The following is a 16,799-nucleotide window of genomic DNA, read 5'->3' as shown; positions in this document are numbered from 1 at the left end:
ATGCCAAAGTAAAATATTGTGTCTTCAGCAAAGACAGATTGTCTGCTTAACATATGACAGACGTTGTTCTAATTCAGTAGCAGTGGGGCATTTTGTGCAATATATTTACAGAGTTTTGTCCAGTGTGAAGCAGAATTTTTCAGCATTTCCAAAGAAATATGTGGCGCCTTGGTTTCACTGGAGATTAGATAGCAGTAAGATGATGCTGGAGCGTTCTTTACCTAAGCATCTCACAATACTGAAGCACAAGGCAGACATCCAGAGTCTGCACTATTCTGTGATTACAAGTTTGTAAGAATGTTAAACTAACATCAGCAGCTATAGCTTTTTTTGAGCACATTTGTCAGAGCACAGATACACTTTTCTATTTCTGAAAGTGCCATAAAAGCCAGCTTCTTAAAATTAAATAAGCTTTTTTCTGTCCGTCTCTATCACCATTGTCCAGGCATCTAACTCTATTAAGAACAGAAAGAAAAGAAGCTCTTTTCTTTTTACACTCATTAGGTGTGAACAAAAGAGCCCTCCCTTCTTCCTGCAGCCATCTCACCTCTCTTTGACTCTTAAATCTGTCTCCAGGCTAGCTAGCAGTGTTTGTGGTGGAGCTGGTGCCATTCAGCATGTGATCTTCCTCACTGATACTGATGTTCTGAAAGAAAGATACTTTAACAGGAAAAGACGGAATCAATGTGCTTCTCTCCAGCTTAGACATTCTATGGCTTGTTGTGGTACAGAAAAATAGCAGCAGACCAAGAAAGTCTGTATCTTTCCTCCTACATCTCTCAAAATGTTTGCTGCCCTTGATGCAGAAACATTTTGAAAAAAACAAAATATTGCAATTATAATATATATATATATATATTTTTTTTTATCAAAATGGGTTTTATTATTTTATTGTGTTTTGCTGCTACAAATAAATAAGAACTGTTGTGGTTTACAACGGTTTGAGAAAATATTAAAATTTTCATACCGAAAAACTGTAATTGGCAGAAAACATGGAGGTGCAAAACATTTCTATCACAGAAATTTAAGATCCAGGTCTTCTTGAAGAACCAGCAGTTTAGAGAAAAATGTTAAAATATTAGTTTTACACTCATATTACTTTAAACTTGTTCTTCTGTAGAAAGCACTTGAATTTTAGTAAAGTGCAGTCTCTGACAAATATCCTGCTGTGGCGTCATCTCCCAGACGGAGAAAAAGTCTTTGGAGAGCAGATCATTTGTTCACAGAGCTCAGGGGTTAGTTTTTGTTTTACTTGTTCTAGAACGAAGAAAAAATATGGTAGATTAGTGGTTTCTCTGACTGGAAACATCTTGAATGCATGTGTTAATTGAGATGCTAGCTAGTACACTAGCATTGCTTCAGCACTGATGAGCCAGTCTGAGCAGAGTTAGCTGAGCGGTCCTGATGGGAGGTGTTTAGGGGGTTGTAGCTGTAGAACTATGTGAGACAGGAGAGGAAGATGGAGACAGGAGCCACGAGAGACTGTTATAGGTGTGCAGATCTGAAGAAAAGAGAAACAGACATGACTGTGTGTTTGTGATTAAATTAATAACAATCTGAATTGTACTGCTGGCCTAGTGGGGGTACAATGAACCCAACATGTATTTACATAAGACAGCGAGTTATACCATCCTGTTTATGTTTTGATATTCTTGCCCCCAGACAGGAACTGTAGTTTTATCAAAATGTTGTGTAAATGTGTGTCTTTTGGAGGGCTTTAAACAGTTTGTGATCAGAAGCCTCTGTATTCATAATCTGGGCCCGGTTGCATATTAAAAAATACTGCCATGACATCATCAAAAGACAAATCTACTTATTTTCTTCCTTCTTCCATTTTTTTTTTTCCATCTGTGCTTCCATCACTATGTGACCTTTAGGATTTTGTTCAACCTTATTGGTGTTCAATGTGAGCATCTGCTGGTGTCAGACTCTGTTCACCTGGGTAAGTATAACATTAGCAAGAAATGTGCGGGTCCATAACACTTGGGAATAAATAAGGCAACAATGATCACATTCCAAGTAAGCTCTTCAATGTGAATATTGCATACAGTTATATGGGACTAGCGATATATTCTTCCTTTCTTCTGATGATTTTGCCCATGTTAATGGCCACCACTTTTTATACTGTAAACATTAAATTTGAATCAATTCAAACTGGAAGGACATCAAATGCTTTCTCCGTCATGCCCAGGTTCAATTTTGTTAATGTTAGCATTGAATAAACATGATTTTTTTATATATATATATATATATATATATATATATATATATATATAAAAGTTAACAGACATAGTTTGATTTTTATGCTTGACTTTATTTGTACAGATTCACATTGCAAAATTGACGGTGTCATGTCAATGTGTTACTGGTAGTCAGCACAGAGATTCTGTTGTTTTCATTCATTTGTTCTGTTTGTGGTGCTGAGTCTTGTGAAATAAATCAGTTTAATGTTTCATTGATTAATAGCATAGTGGCATGTTTTTCTCTGAGTGTTTGAACTCATCGGACAGATCCACTTTGCATGCGGAGTCCTCACGTTGCACTTGTGAGTACTGTTATCAGTATTGTATAGATTAATGCAGAGGGATAACCATGTGTGACTGTCTGCTGTGCTGTGTGAGCCTGAGCTGAGGAGTGTTCCTCTTTTCTGTTGGTGGAGATGGGACCCATCCATCAGCTGAAGGAGCAGAATAACCAAGAGTGACATTCAATTACAGTATGCAAATGTGTGTTCTTTATTTATTTATCAAGGCTTCACCATTCATTTACTCAATTAACTATTTTGGACATGCACTATCATGAGGAGATTGCAATATGCTTTCCAGTAACAACCAATAATGAAATGTATTATTAGCAATAACATTAATGGAACAAGTGAAGTGAGACTCCTCATCACCGTTGGATGAATGACAAATTAACTACAATAAAGGGAAAAATATACAACAAGGACTTGCAACATGATACCTGTTTGACATTTAGGGCCCTATATACAAAGATTGCAAATTAGGAGCAAAACAAAAAAAATCCATGTGCAATAAGTGGGCATGTCACACGCAATCTACAAATATGCACATGTTATTGATTGGATGCGCAAAAGTGGTGCAGACCTCCTCTTTTCATGAGGATTTTGCATGTGCTACTAGCTGTCACCATGGAGGGTGTTGGGAAGTGGAATGGCCATAAAATAATAATAAAGTGGAAAGTTACTGTGCTGGAACTATGAAAAGAAAAACATCAATAATACATTTCATGTAAATAGATTTATAATGTGGTACAATGCAACAGTGATTAATCAAAATAAATCTGGAAACAGCTGATTTAACACCAGTAACAGTCCACCTGAACCAATCCTTTCCAATGTGTTTCCTGGCAAAAAAAAAAAAAAAAAGATCTTTGCTTTCCTCACTGTCACCCTGCCCCAAAGCCAAAAATGAACAATGTGAATAATGAAAACCCTGATCTTGAAGTCTACCTGCATCTCCACAGTGTCTGAGTGGCTCCATTACAGAATGAAAAGTGAATCTCTTTTGTTGCTTCCAGATTTGCCCATTATTAAGGAAACCCATTAAACGACAGAAGGTGACTTTTCCTTTCACAACAATGACACATGAAAAGAGACCACTGTCGGGGTGGAGATGGAAGCAACTGATGGGGCTTGGGAGGGGGTTCTGACCCAAGAGGAAAGGGGTTATTGATTGACTGAGCCAGCACTGCGTCCTGTGCTCTCTGTCAATCACCTGGAGACCCGTTTCTTTGCTGCTCTTTTTTCTTCTGGCCACGAGTGAACTCTTGTTTCCCAAATGCTACTGTGTCCTAATTTAACTTCATTACTGTGTGGCTGACATCTAGGCAACAAGGGGGGAACAAACTGTATCTTTCAACCCCGCATGTTTGCAATCCACTGGATGAGCGACCTTTTCTATCGCCATCCATCCACAGCTCTCCTCATCTTCTCTTTGCCTTCATTCGAGTTCCCTGTGGTTAGTCTGTCACTGTCTTTCTTATCCTTGTGCTCTCCCCATGGTGCCCACAAATGCAGCTCAGCAGCATTGATAATGGCCTGACAGACCACAGTGGTGGACTTGCATCGGCTCCTCAGCCCCGTCCATTCTTCCTCAAACCTGACGCCTTGCCTTTGTCACCAAGGTCACCTTGCTGCCTGTCGGCTCAGTGAGAGAGGCTGTCAGGCTGAAAATGGGAGCCATTCACCTGCCTCCTTTAGTCTTTCTACTGAGGCTGCTTACACTTAGTGTGTTCAAACTCTGTGAGTAGGTTGTAGACCAAGTAACAAATGATATATCTTAAAACAACTTCAATCCAAAGGGCAACGTGAGCAATTCCACAAACTTTTAAGCTATCATCATGTTTGCACAGTGCAGCTATTTGAAGAGAGACAGATGATTATTTACATGGAAAACAGAAGTAGCAGGCAGTTTGGCTCAAGGACTGCTATAAAGTCGTGACATGCATCTTAAAATAACATAAATCCCAGTTTAATCATGTTTTCTGCTAGTCAGAAAATCAGAGGCCCAGAGTTAGGGGTAGGGTTATGCTAAAAGATTTCTCGTTGACACTACTATTCAGATTTTCTCTGTTAACATGATTTATTCTTATTTTATTTATTGAAATACTAAATTAACATATTCACTGCCTGATCTCATTCACTCTGTGTGTGCAAGATTGAAATGAGATACTTATTAGATTGACTTTGGCACCAGTACTCATTGTTCCATTATTGCTTCTGACAAGGTGATGATATAAATGTTTCTAAAAGAGTGCTGACTAGAGTGCTGAATATGTACTTTAGGAACGAGGCACTAAACGTTGCTTGTATAGCTCTAACCAATACAACAGCTTATGTTAATATGTGCACATGAATAAATCAGCACTTAATTTATCTGAAAATCTCCAACTCTATCATATGAAGTTTTATATTTTTTTATTTATTTTACCACATTTTGTAAGTCACTTCAAAATTAGACAAATGTAACGTAGGTAAATGCAAAATAATCAAGTGATATTTTTCCATATCAGGGCTAAAATTTGCATTTGGCTCATTCTTGTTTGCTGAATGATTTTCCTTCATTAGCTTCTTGTTTAAGGTTATGGTACATAATCTCAAAAGTCCAAACTCTAATTAGACAGTGACCAACTCCTGCTGGTCAAGGGTGTGGGTGGTGAAGTCGACCTCAACTTTTCAAATATGTTAAATCATGATTTACTTATTCACAAAGTTTGTGCTTGTTTCATTATCTTTTTCCATAAAATACAAAAAAAAAAGAAAAAAAAAAGTAAAAAAATCTTTATTTGAGACCTGCATTTTGTATTTATCCAGGTTATCTTTGTCTAAGACCAAAATAACTTGATTTGAAACATTTAAGGGGTGCAAAATAACTCCTGGTGGGGAGTGATCATATTTTTAAAAATAATGTATGATCTGGGTTTTAATTTAAACATATTGATTGAAGCAGGTTCTTTACTCTAACCTAAAACGTATTAATTCCTTTCGCTGATATTCCATCCTGTAATAATTGAGCAGCTGGCTCTCCTGACCTGTATCATTCATTTCTGTAGCTGCTTTTTAGTTTCACCAGTATAGAGGTTTAAACACTAGACATTTCCATCCAATATGTGTCTGAGAACCTCAGGAGATCTCTATGCACAACATTCAGTTGAATTTCAAACCTAACAACACTCTCAGACAGACTGGTTCACCCACAAGGATACAAAACAGCCAAACACAGGCTTAGAGTGCCTGTACACACAGTATAGTGCTTCAAAAAGTGTTTGAAACTCTATGTTGGAGAAGCTAGCCAGTAGCTACAAAAATGCATGGTACTATATAGAAGAGCAAGCGCATCAGGTCAAGAGGGGTTCAGTGGTTCATGCAGTGCTATTTTCTTAATCTTAACTTGTATCAACAACCAAATCAGAAAAATTACAAGAGAGGGATATATCAGACCTCCCAGTCCCTCAAACCCATTAATTCAGAAAACCTAGTCAAAGCCTGACTCAGTCGTTTTCCATCACAGCAGAACGCTCCTCAGCTGGTGATTAGATGCAACTGATTATCCCCAGAAGAAAAGCAGGACAGGATGTCCTCTGAAGACGGACCGTATCGTGATTTGCCCAGTCTCTTGGAACTTGTCATTAACCCAGTTCCTGTTGGTCAGTTCAACATTATTCTCTCCACCTTCTGCTTTAGTTCACTTATGATCACTACTGTCTCCAGAAACCATCATGAGGAGATCTCACTTTTTGTTTTTACAAGACTCTCTTGTTTTCTTTAGTTGCCCCTGGCCACAAAAACATAACCCAGATATGAACTGGTCTGACTCACATAGTGCATCCTGCAGTCCATATACAGTAAGTGAGACTCAAATCCTGATCTGTCTCAAGTTCCACCAGAATGACATGATCTTCAATGTGTTTTTAGTCATTACTGCCACATGGTCTTTATGACTGCTCTATTGATCTTCTTCCAGGTGTCATTCACTGAACTGCTGTCAAACTCAATTCTGTGAACAGTTTGAACGATCAACTATATCCACTACAGAAAGCCCACTCTGTTAATATTAGTTCATTATTAATCATCATCATCATCATAACTATGATTAACATTTCATTTCTTATGTTTCAAAAGCAACTCAAGATGTGGGTTTTTAATGTAGAGCTAAAGGAATTCGGTGTTTCAGCTATTTTGCAGTTTTCTGGAAGTTTGTTTCAGATTTGTGGCGCATAGAAGTTGAATGCTAGTACCATCCTGGAACCCAGTACCAAAATGTGCAGAACATATGAACATAAAATAGTAAATCATTCCCATGTCAGTGCATATTGCAAAACAATGATCTGAAAGAGATTCAGACCATCAAGACTAGCAGTGTCTTTCAGAAACATCTGACATGTAACAAGCCAAAGAATTGCAGGACGGTCCAGTGGGTCAATGATGTATATGTGGTGGTTTAAACAATGACTTATGAGCTTTGAATTACCAGTTTTACTCTTAACTGAAGAAGCAATTTGGACAAAAAAAAAAAAAAATAACAACAAAATAATCATGTTTACATAAAAAAGACCTGTATTATTTTTTTTCTGACATCCCTTAGCTACATTTGACTAATCAGGAGCTTTTAATTAGATTATAATTCTAACTTAAGTACTAAAAAGCAAATGTTGGAATAGTTGTCCACTTGTGCCCTTTTGAAGAATAGAAGTTTTCTTCTTTTAAATCACATTTTTTTCAAGTCTGTCGAACTTTTTCTTTCCATGCCGTTACTGCTCTCCTATGATTCAACACATATTTCACTCAGCAGTGACTTGGTCATATCCTACTGATTCATATGTTAATAAGTTTCTAAGACAACCCCCCATGGCTCGCAGGCAGAGCTTGAAATATTCCTTTCATTTTTCTCCTTCATTCGCAGCAACAGCACTCGCTGTGAAAAGCAGAGCTTTATCACTCCTCCAGCCCACCGGATTTTGTTGACCTATCTTGTTTTTTCCCCTGCAGTGGGAAAGGCATTTCTGGGATAAACAATCCACTGAAATGTCACCAGATTCTATGGAGTCCAAGAGAGCTGTGCCGTCAAGCTGGAGGGACAGTCGCGTTGTCATCAGCCATTAGGCAGAATTTCATGTCTTATTATGGTGCGACAACAATGTATAAGACCAAAAATATCATTCTCAGATGGTGGGCAATGAGACATTTCATGTTGATGCTCTACAGGGAACATCACAACACCGTCTAATTCCCTAAATTCATAAATATAATGAAGAGACACTTTTGTGCAAACTGCAGTGGTGATTATGTTGTTTAAATGATGTCAAGACAAGTCCTCTTTCATTCTTTATTATTTTTATTTATTTTGCAGAAAAATAATCTCAAACTGAAACCTGTAAATAAAATTTCAACCTTTAAGTAACTATTTAGCAGGATACAAAAATGCTGTTTTCAGATTCTTTTTTCAAAATCCCTTGTGTCACGCATGCTGGCATCCTTACATTTAACACTTTGAACAACTCCAAGTTGCCAAAAGAAAAGCACTTACTCATGTCCTCTGACTTTTCACAGTGTTCTCTGTTACAGAGAGGAGGATCTTTGACCATTCCTCTTTGCACATTCTCTGAAAATCATCCAGAGTTACAGGTTTTCACTCACGCACTCCTTTCTTCTGTTCACCTCACATATTTTTAAAAGGATTAAGGTCTGTGGACTTGGATGACCTCAGAAGGTGTGTTTATGTTTTTTGTTTGTTTGTTTGTTTGTTTGTTTGTTTGTTTGTTTTAGGAAACATTTCTGATTAAAAATGTCTAAGAGGTTTAAGTATAAGATACATTACTGTCATCATGTTGTTCAATTAATTTGTGATGCAGAGAAACTCCACCTCCAAAAGAATATTAACAATCTATGACTTCTTGTTTCCCTGTAGTATTAATATGATCAAAGGGTCATTTCTATTGGTCACTCTCCAAACTAGGAAATAAAAGAGAACAATCCATTCAAGTAAAGCAGATTAAGGTTCAATAAGGTTTTATAGCATAGTTTTTTTTTGTTTTTTTTTATCATAGCCTGGTTTTGTGTGTGGCACTAATGGGAAAAAAAGTACTGGTCGTCTCTGTGGTACTAACAGAATGCTTCAAATGGAAACTAATGGTAACCTCAATGGTACTTACTTGATTTTCTTGGAAAGTTCTTTTTTTCTAAGAATATGATAAATATTTTGTATTTGCAACGTTGTTTGTTGAATTTTGTAACCTTGTTGGAATTTCTGCTTTGTGTGTGTGTTTAATTAAATTTCTACAACACAAGTAAGTGTGCAATTTTTTTTTTTTTAATTTAGCATATTTTAAAAGGTGAGTACCTAATTTTAAACAGAATATACTCACACATAATACAAATAATTATGTCCCTTGAATAGAAAGTAACCTGATGTTCAGACCAAGAGGCAGGAGGTGGCCTGTACATGAGTTTTACCCCTTTTAATTTCCTGCTGGTTTACTGGCAGATCTCTCTATCTGTGTATGGTAAACCCATTGGTGTGCAGTGCACTGGGGTATTTTATCATCTGCTGTAGCCATCCCAAAGCAACAGAGCAACTGGTCCTCATGGTGAGAGACTGTCGGATTCTCACTGCAAACCAAATGAGGCTTTAAATGGGACTCTGCACATTCTGCATGTAATTGTAGCCCATCGTTAACCTTCCAATAGAGTTTTTATGCTAACTATTCTGTCCCAGTGCAATTTGGGAATCCAAAAGGAAAATTAATGAGGATGTTTGAATTCACAGAATGCCCATCTGGCTAGATGAAGAACAAAGGTTTTACACAAAACAATGGGTTACAGCTTAGCAACTAGAGAGTCGTCTGGTCTTTGAAGTTTTTAAGCAATTTTGAGGAGTACAGATGTTAAAATACTTAATGAATTTGATTGTGTTTTATTGATAGATGGATCTTAGACTTCCATTTTTCTTTAGGCACCTCCAATACGCTTTCCTTTGGGATTTTGATTTGAGTTGATTGAAACCATCTAAGTCTTCCCACACTCATTATCTGCATGATAATAATTTTTTTCTGCTGGTTTTTAGATACAGCAGGGAAATAAGAATGGAAAATTATCCCAAACAACTTAAAACTGCTTCTGAAATGACAAAAGAAGATTAACTACTGAAATGGACATTAATTAAGCTACAAGAAATTCTAGAAATTTTTTCTTTCATGAATGATATTAGACAAAAACCCTTCAAATAATAATAAAAAAAAACACAACGTTTGATAGATTTGTTTTCCTTATTTGATGGATTAAAGTTGAACCTTTCTGATGGTTCCTCTTTGGGGAAAGTTTAAGTTTGAGAGTGTAACAGAAAAGCAAAATAATAATAATAATAATAATAATAATAATAATAAAACAAGCTGGAAGAATTTGATATTTAGTGAAAACTGAAAATGGTGACACACTTTTTTCTCATACTTTTACCTGTTGCTTGAAAAAGTCAAATCGCTATATTTTTAAATGCATCTAATTCTGATGTTTAAAGTTCAATACCTGCAGCTGAAAATAAACAAGAAAGCAAAATATTTAAAACGTAGCTGTTTCTGCACAAATCTCCCTTGACTATTAACTTTAAAGAAAAGAAACGTAAAAGGAAAGAAAAAGTCAACACCCATGCCCTTTGTGGTTAACACTGATATAATTACCACTTAATTACCTCGGTTTGCCTGCATGACTCTCTTCATGTCTATCACTCTGGAGTTTTTAAAATGTCCCGTTGGAGTAACTGTTAAAGCTGTTATGTTTGCCAGTAGCCCTGTCAGCCTGTTTTAATATTCAATACATGACTGCTAATGTTAAAATACACAACAGAGCGGTTGCAATTCAACACATGCCGCTTAAATCCTGCAGCGATGTTCCTGTTGACTTTACTCCACTGTTGGCGTTGTCCTTGAAGTTAAGTCCTGTTTTTGTTTTTTTCCTTCATGCAGTCTCGGTCTGGCTGCAGCTTCACTGCCCTTAGCGACTAAGTGGTCAGAGGTGGGGTTAGTTTTATCTGAGGTCACCTCTCCACTATCTCAGCCTTGTGTTCCTCAGAGAAATGTTTGGATCTTGCAAAGAGCTACTCTACAGTTTTGATTAAAGCTTGCTCCTCCTTCACAGCTTCTCCTGGAGGGGAGAGGATAAACTGTCAGGATAAAAAGTAGCATTGTCCAAGGTTGGCAACAATGAATCTCATCAGACATACATGAACAGACTAAGCAAAGAATAACTGGATTTTCTTTCCACTATAACCCTGCAGCTACAACTGTGATCGAAATGGTGACCTTGATGCAGGGGCATTTACTGTTGAGTTTGGTGAGTGTATTTTAAGCTGCAGGACTATTTCTAAATGCCACGCTCAGATGCCAATCACACTGAAAATCAACTGAATTGCTATTCGAACAGCATAATGACTTGGTATTTGGATAAACTGTCCTTTTTTTAGACAATTGAAAATGCTGTAAGTTGAAGATGAAAATGGGGGTAATTCTCAACAAAACTTGCTCTGTATTTAAATCTTGAAGGGTCTCTATAAGTAATTTTCACCTAGCGTGTAAAAGAAGGGAAAAAGCTGTTTTTCTGTTACTGCAGGAGATTGTAGATCTAAAGTATGAACCCCCTTAATGCTGGTACAGCCAAGTTGCCAGTTTCACCAAATGCATGTGTTTAGTTCTGTATCTCTTTTTCCTCTAAAATTAAGGCTAATATTTTATGATTTAACAAAAAATGCTCATTAACATCTGTGCATATATAAAACACAAAATAGAAAAATTGTGGCATAAGTCATAGTCATGAGTGACACCTTCTGAAAGTGCTCATGTTCCTTGGTTTTTTTTTACAAATACTGTCTAAACTGAGGTGTGCATCTGAACTTTCTGACCCTGATCTTTTGGTAAATGTCTTTACCATCTTTGCAAATCTATCTGCAGACATACATTTTCCTTCAGCCTTCTGTGCAAAGTAAGCTAACTCCATCTGTGAACAACAATTTTCACATTTTCGTATTTACTTTTAGGACTGGACTTTGAATAGACCATTTAATCAAATGGATATACCTTTTCAAGATCATTCTTATGCTTTATATTTAATGTTTAATGCTCTGCTGGAACCTTTTATTCATTTTACCAGTAACTGATCAGCTTTCTTCTCCCTGCTAAAGAGGAATATTTGCACATAATGCTGCTGGCAGCAAGTTTCACCATGTGGATGCTGTGCTCAGCGTGATTATGCCACATGTAGCTACTTGTATTGAGGTAAAAAGTTCAACCTTGGTCTCATCTAGCCAGAGCGCTTTCTCCCATATCGACTATGTCCCTGTTGTGCCTTGTGGCAAATAGGACTGTCAAAAACTTTATTTCAACAATGACTTTCTTCTTGCCATTCTTCAAAAACCACAAAGACTTTTGGGATTTCCAACTCATATTTGTACTGTCAAGATTCTCTCACCCAAGATGTGGATGTCTGCAGCTCCTCTGGAGTTAACATTTGCCTTTTAGCTTATTACTGCTCTCTTTGTCCAGCCTGTCAGCTTAGATGGCTGGGTATGTTTTAGTTTGTGACTGTGCTGAACATGTTCCCTTTCCAGTTGATCGATTGAGAGGAATGACTTTTACCAGCTCTTCAACTTATGAAGGCAACTGGTTGCACTTTGTTTTATTTTGGGTATTAAGCCTTCTCTGCAGTGCCCAAACCGACAGCTTTCATCTATTTCCAACTTCCATGTAAGAAATCCTCAGAGCCTAGAAACAAACGCAGTTTATTCAATGAATCCGATCCAGGTGAAGCTTGAAAACTAATTTTTACCTCCAAAATTTTATTGGTCTTATGCAATGACCTCACTTCCTTTTTAAATTGTTATGTTTTCATTGATTTCATCCTTTGTGTTCTTATTGTTTTACGAGACTATTTTAATAGCTATGGTTTTGTTGAATCATTGCTCTGCAGCACTGGTGCAACTTTTGTTTGTTTTAGTGTCTGTTTGTATGAAATTGACATGAGCCGTCTGAATTGCTTTTAATTCACAAGCACTGGCATGAGATGAATTAGTCTGTGTCTCACAGCATCCCTGAAATATGAGTCACTGCAGAGAAATGAGCCTTTTTCTGGTCCTTTATGGATTGCCGGTCTTTACCACTCTAAATGCTGTTTCTGCCGCATATCTTTTAAGTTAATTAAATGCCAATGGTAAATAGTTTTAGTTTACCAATGATAAATGATCTCAGCACGTAAGCCGTTTACAAAGCCAAGGCTTTGGGTCGCTCAATACAGTGAGGGAAGCTTTTCTTGAACAGTACCCAGCATCTAAATGGCCAGTCTGGTCGAGTGCATCATTCCCATGTCAAGGAACAAACAAATAAGATGAAGTGCTTTCTCAAAGTCAATGTAAAGGACAACCACACTGGCTCCCAACAAACAATGATAGATGAGCAATACATGATGGTCTGGGCCACGAATGGAGGGAGTGTTCAATTAGTGGGAGCAGAAATGGCAGTTTAACGGTATGGCGAGAGAAGCTGGCAGGCATTAAGAGACGCTAAATTGAAAACGCATACGTCTCAGAAAGCTGACAAGCTCATTCCCTTGCCCAAATTGGTAGCAAATTTATGGTTTTCCATAACTGTTCATGTTTTGACACCTCATATTTCAATCTTAAAAATGAATGGGAATAAAGTACAAACGGCACTTTTTTTTTTTTACTAAGTTTTGGGTGGCCCTCTGGGAAGAATTTGCTCTAAAGAAGGTGAACTCAGCCACACACTCCACTTCTACACTTTTCTACACTTTACCATTCAGCTGCTGGATTTGTGGGACACTGAAGGCTATGTGCCAAGATATTGTGAAGAGTAACACCTTTAGCAGCACTCTGAGCGGAACTCATGAATATTTATGCACTGATTAGGTGCCTTGATTTATCCAGCTGTTACAAAAAGGAATGATGGGTTTTAAGAAGTTGAGGCACCTTCTGGGACAAAGGTATGGGACTTTTAACAAAGAACCTTCAACTCCCATAACAGGCTTTCATTTAGGAAAAATGTTGACTGTGTAGAAAACGTCCAACCTTAATCTTTGGGAGATTAGTTCAATAGTGCAGAGATAACATATTGTGCTGTGTGATCATAAATACTACAATCTATGACAATACTATTATTGCTTCTTTCTTTGAACAGAAGATTTCATTCTTCTTTTTGAAATAGTTTCTTGGTAGTCAATCTAAACACATTCACACAAAAATATCTAAATGGGGCTGAGTATATTTTTTAACTTATTTTGCGGTCGGTAGCCCTGTTGATGTTCAAAGTTTAGTTTGTAGTGTTTTGTTTCATAGTCAGCAAAAGACAAGGACAGCAAGTGTAGTGAATTATTGAAACACGAGATCTTGTAAAGGTGCAATATTTCATTTCTAAGTTAAACAGCCCTGTCTAACTTGGTGTTGTGTGAATCTATCAGGTAACTAAAGCGCTATACAAATGGAAACCATTTACCAATTACCACTTACATTTACATTGGAAAGAAATGGTTGGTCAATTAATATATTGACTAATATTATTCTTGATGGACCAGCTGAAAGAACTTGGCTACAAAGAAGCTCCATCCATTTTCAGATGTTTTATCTGGCTGCATTTTGGGTATACAGTAGAAAAGTAAAAGTGACAGAGTTACAAATGAGATACAGATCATTTATGTTTGCTGTGGGAATATTTTGGCCAATACCCAATTGCCAAATTTGCCATCTGCTTTAGAGCTTCCTGTTACAGCTAAACAAAGAGGCGATTTTGGAGTTATTTAACAATTACATGTCAGGGGGCATTGAGAAATTTAATAACCAGATCAGCATAAAAACTGCTATAGCCTATATGAAGTAGTGAGACCTGGATTGAGATAAAATACTAAAATATAGTTCCTGTCAACTCAGTATCAAATTGTTGTACTCCTAAAAATTACAGATTTCAGTTCACACTTGTTTCTTATCCCAAATAGTAGACCTGAACAATAAGCCACCAGAAATTAAAATAACTATTGCTGAATAAGATGATCAGTATTTCCTCACGTCTTTTCCTGTTTTGTGTTTCTGGGTTGTGTTGGGTATGTACCTGTGAATGTGTGGGACTCTTCCCTGAGGCTATTTACATTTTTAAATTGTGGAAATAATCCGAAGTTCTGAGAAAGAAGTAATGAAATCTATGGTTTGCCAGTTCTTCCAGTGTATGCCAACTCCAAATACGGAAGGCTCCTAACAAAAATCGAACTGGAATCTCTCAGCCTGTTAGGTGACAATGCTAACCCCAACAACACAGTGAAGACTTCAGAATAATTAGCTTAAACTTGATTTAGAAAAAAAAAAATCAGATTGTTTACTTTAAGCACTTATTTTATTTGGCTTTGAAATTGTGCTTTAGCAAATATCAAAGGTAAAATTTCTCTCATTGAACCATCAATAAGGACATTTAAGCACCAACAACTAAAATACCTCAGCTGACATTATCGGTATCCATAGAAACCCCAAAAAGTAGACAGAGAATTATAGCAAGAAGGTTTAAATGTTAGAACATTTAAAAATGAGAGTGTTAATTTATGTCACCTCTCTGTCTGAGGCAGTTTTTCTTTTTTTATTTATAGTCGCCTTCATTGAATTAGATATGCATTCATATGAGGCTGAAGTACCGTGTGAAAATGATTTGTTGCTATGCTCACATTTCTCCACTAAATGCTTTTTAATTTGTCCGATGTATTATCCTAAACATAATTCCCATGTTTTTATTCGCTGTAAGCAGAAAAAATCATAGTTATCAGAAAATAGGCTTGAAAACATTAGTCTGTTTATAATTAATCTGCACACTGTTTCACTTTGTGAAGTTGTTACTAAAATCAAATCTTTGATATTTAATTTATTGAATGACTCTATGTTGAACTAATACATGAGTGAAATAAAAACCTATGTTGCAAATAGGTTTTAAATTTATTTTCAACCATGCTTTAAAATATATTATTTTAATTTATTTTAAATTAAAATAATTTAATTTTAATAATTTTAATAATGTATTTATTAAAATGAACAAATTATTTTAATTTATTTTAATATAATGGTAATAATGTTAATAGATGAACTAGAGCCTCTTGTTTCTCTAAGTAACAGTAGCTATACATGCGTACCTGCTTTTAATGTTTTATATTTTTATTTTAAAAACCTCAGTTTAACTTTTGTTGATGGACCAAATCTAACCATTAATTGATAAATCCCTGCTCCACATACAGACAACTGTATAATTTTATAAATTAGCATGAGTATGTTGTCCAAAGTGGGAATCCAATGTATGTTCATTTTGTTTTTTATTTTAAAAATAATCTAACTTATTGTTTTTTATAACTTAATCCTGAATGTTTCTGAAACATAAACAAAAGGGTTATTTAAAAGAAGTTCCCATTTGTTTTTAGTCTCTTCTCTGTATGATTTGATCTGTGATGGAGAACAGAGACACCAACCACTTTGTAGATGATAAACAATTACAAGGGGATTAGTTATTAGATTATGTGATATTGAAACTATTTTTCAGACGTAACAATGTTTACCCTTTCGTGCTGATTGTATCATCAGTCATGGTAATCTTCAGAAGAGTGATTTAAATAATTGGACTTGAGGGCTTTTTAAGACGCCAGCTGCAGTTCTGACCTAAAGTCAATTTAAATTCATCAGATTTGGAGAAGTTTCTCTTTGTTCTAATTGTGCTCCTTGCCCTCTTATAATTGGAAGGTAATGAAAGAAACTTTAACAATAAAATGATAAAAGATTCTTTAAATAATTCATCTACTATCATTCTTTTTAATCATAGTTTTGTTCTGATAGCACTATATTTTTTTTTTCTTTTTTTAAAGAGTCGCTAGTTTTATTTTGGTATTCAGTCCAAAACAGCCTCTTGTTTTTATTCAGTGGGAGAAAAGAATTTGATTTAACTCAACAGTTGTGTCCCCATGTTGTTTTCACATTTTAAGATTAATTCTGCATGAATACAGATGCACTATAATTAGAGTCTCTGCTTGTTTTCAGCCAGATTTTGAACACAACCAGAGAAAACACCAGACAACATAAATAAAATGTCACCTTTAAAGCTGACAAAGAATAACTTGCACACGTTCAGAAGTTATGAAAGCCCCGCTGTTCACCTTAACGTGCAACTTACTCTGAAAGGAACACTTTCAACTTCCGTTTTGTTCTTCATTCAAGTCGCCCTTCCCTCCTGATCATTTGAGTGACGGCTGAGATTAAGCACTC

The 16,799-nt window shown here is 36.2% G+C and overlaps 1 long non-coding RNA gene across 1 annotated transcript; it reads left to right on the top strand.

Moving 5' to 3' along the window:
- Window positions 1-6,660: 6,660 nt before the first annotated feature.
- Window positions 6,661-16,373, top strand: LOC106949125 (uncharacterized). The gene is made up of 3 exons (XR_001425326.1): window positions 6,661-6,755; window positions 10,480-10,484; window positions 16,360-16,373. It is a non-coding gene; the product is annotated as an uncharacterized LOC106949125 (long non-coding RNA).
- The last annotated feature ends 426 nt before the right edge of the window (window positions 16,374-16,799 follow it).

This window comes from Poecilia latipinna, unplaced genomic scaffold (genome assembly GCF_001443285.1).
Source record: "Poecilia latipinna isolate Pla-1442-1.1 unplaced genomic scaffold, P_latipinna-1.0 Scaffold327, whole genome shotgun sequence".
NCBI classification, from domain to species: domain Eukaryota; kingdom Metazoa; phylum Chordata; class Actinopteri; order Cyprinodontiformes; family Poeciliidae; genus Poecilia; species Poecilia latipinna.
The sequence above is the reverse complement of the archived record's forward strand: the minus strand, read 5'-3'. Positions and strand labels throughout refer to the sequence as shown.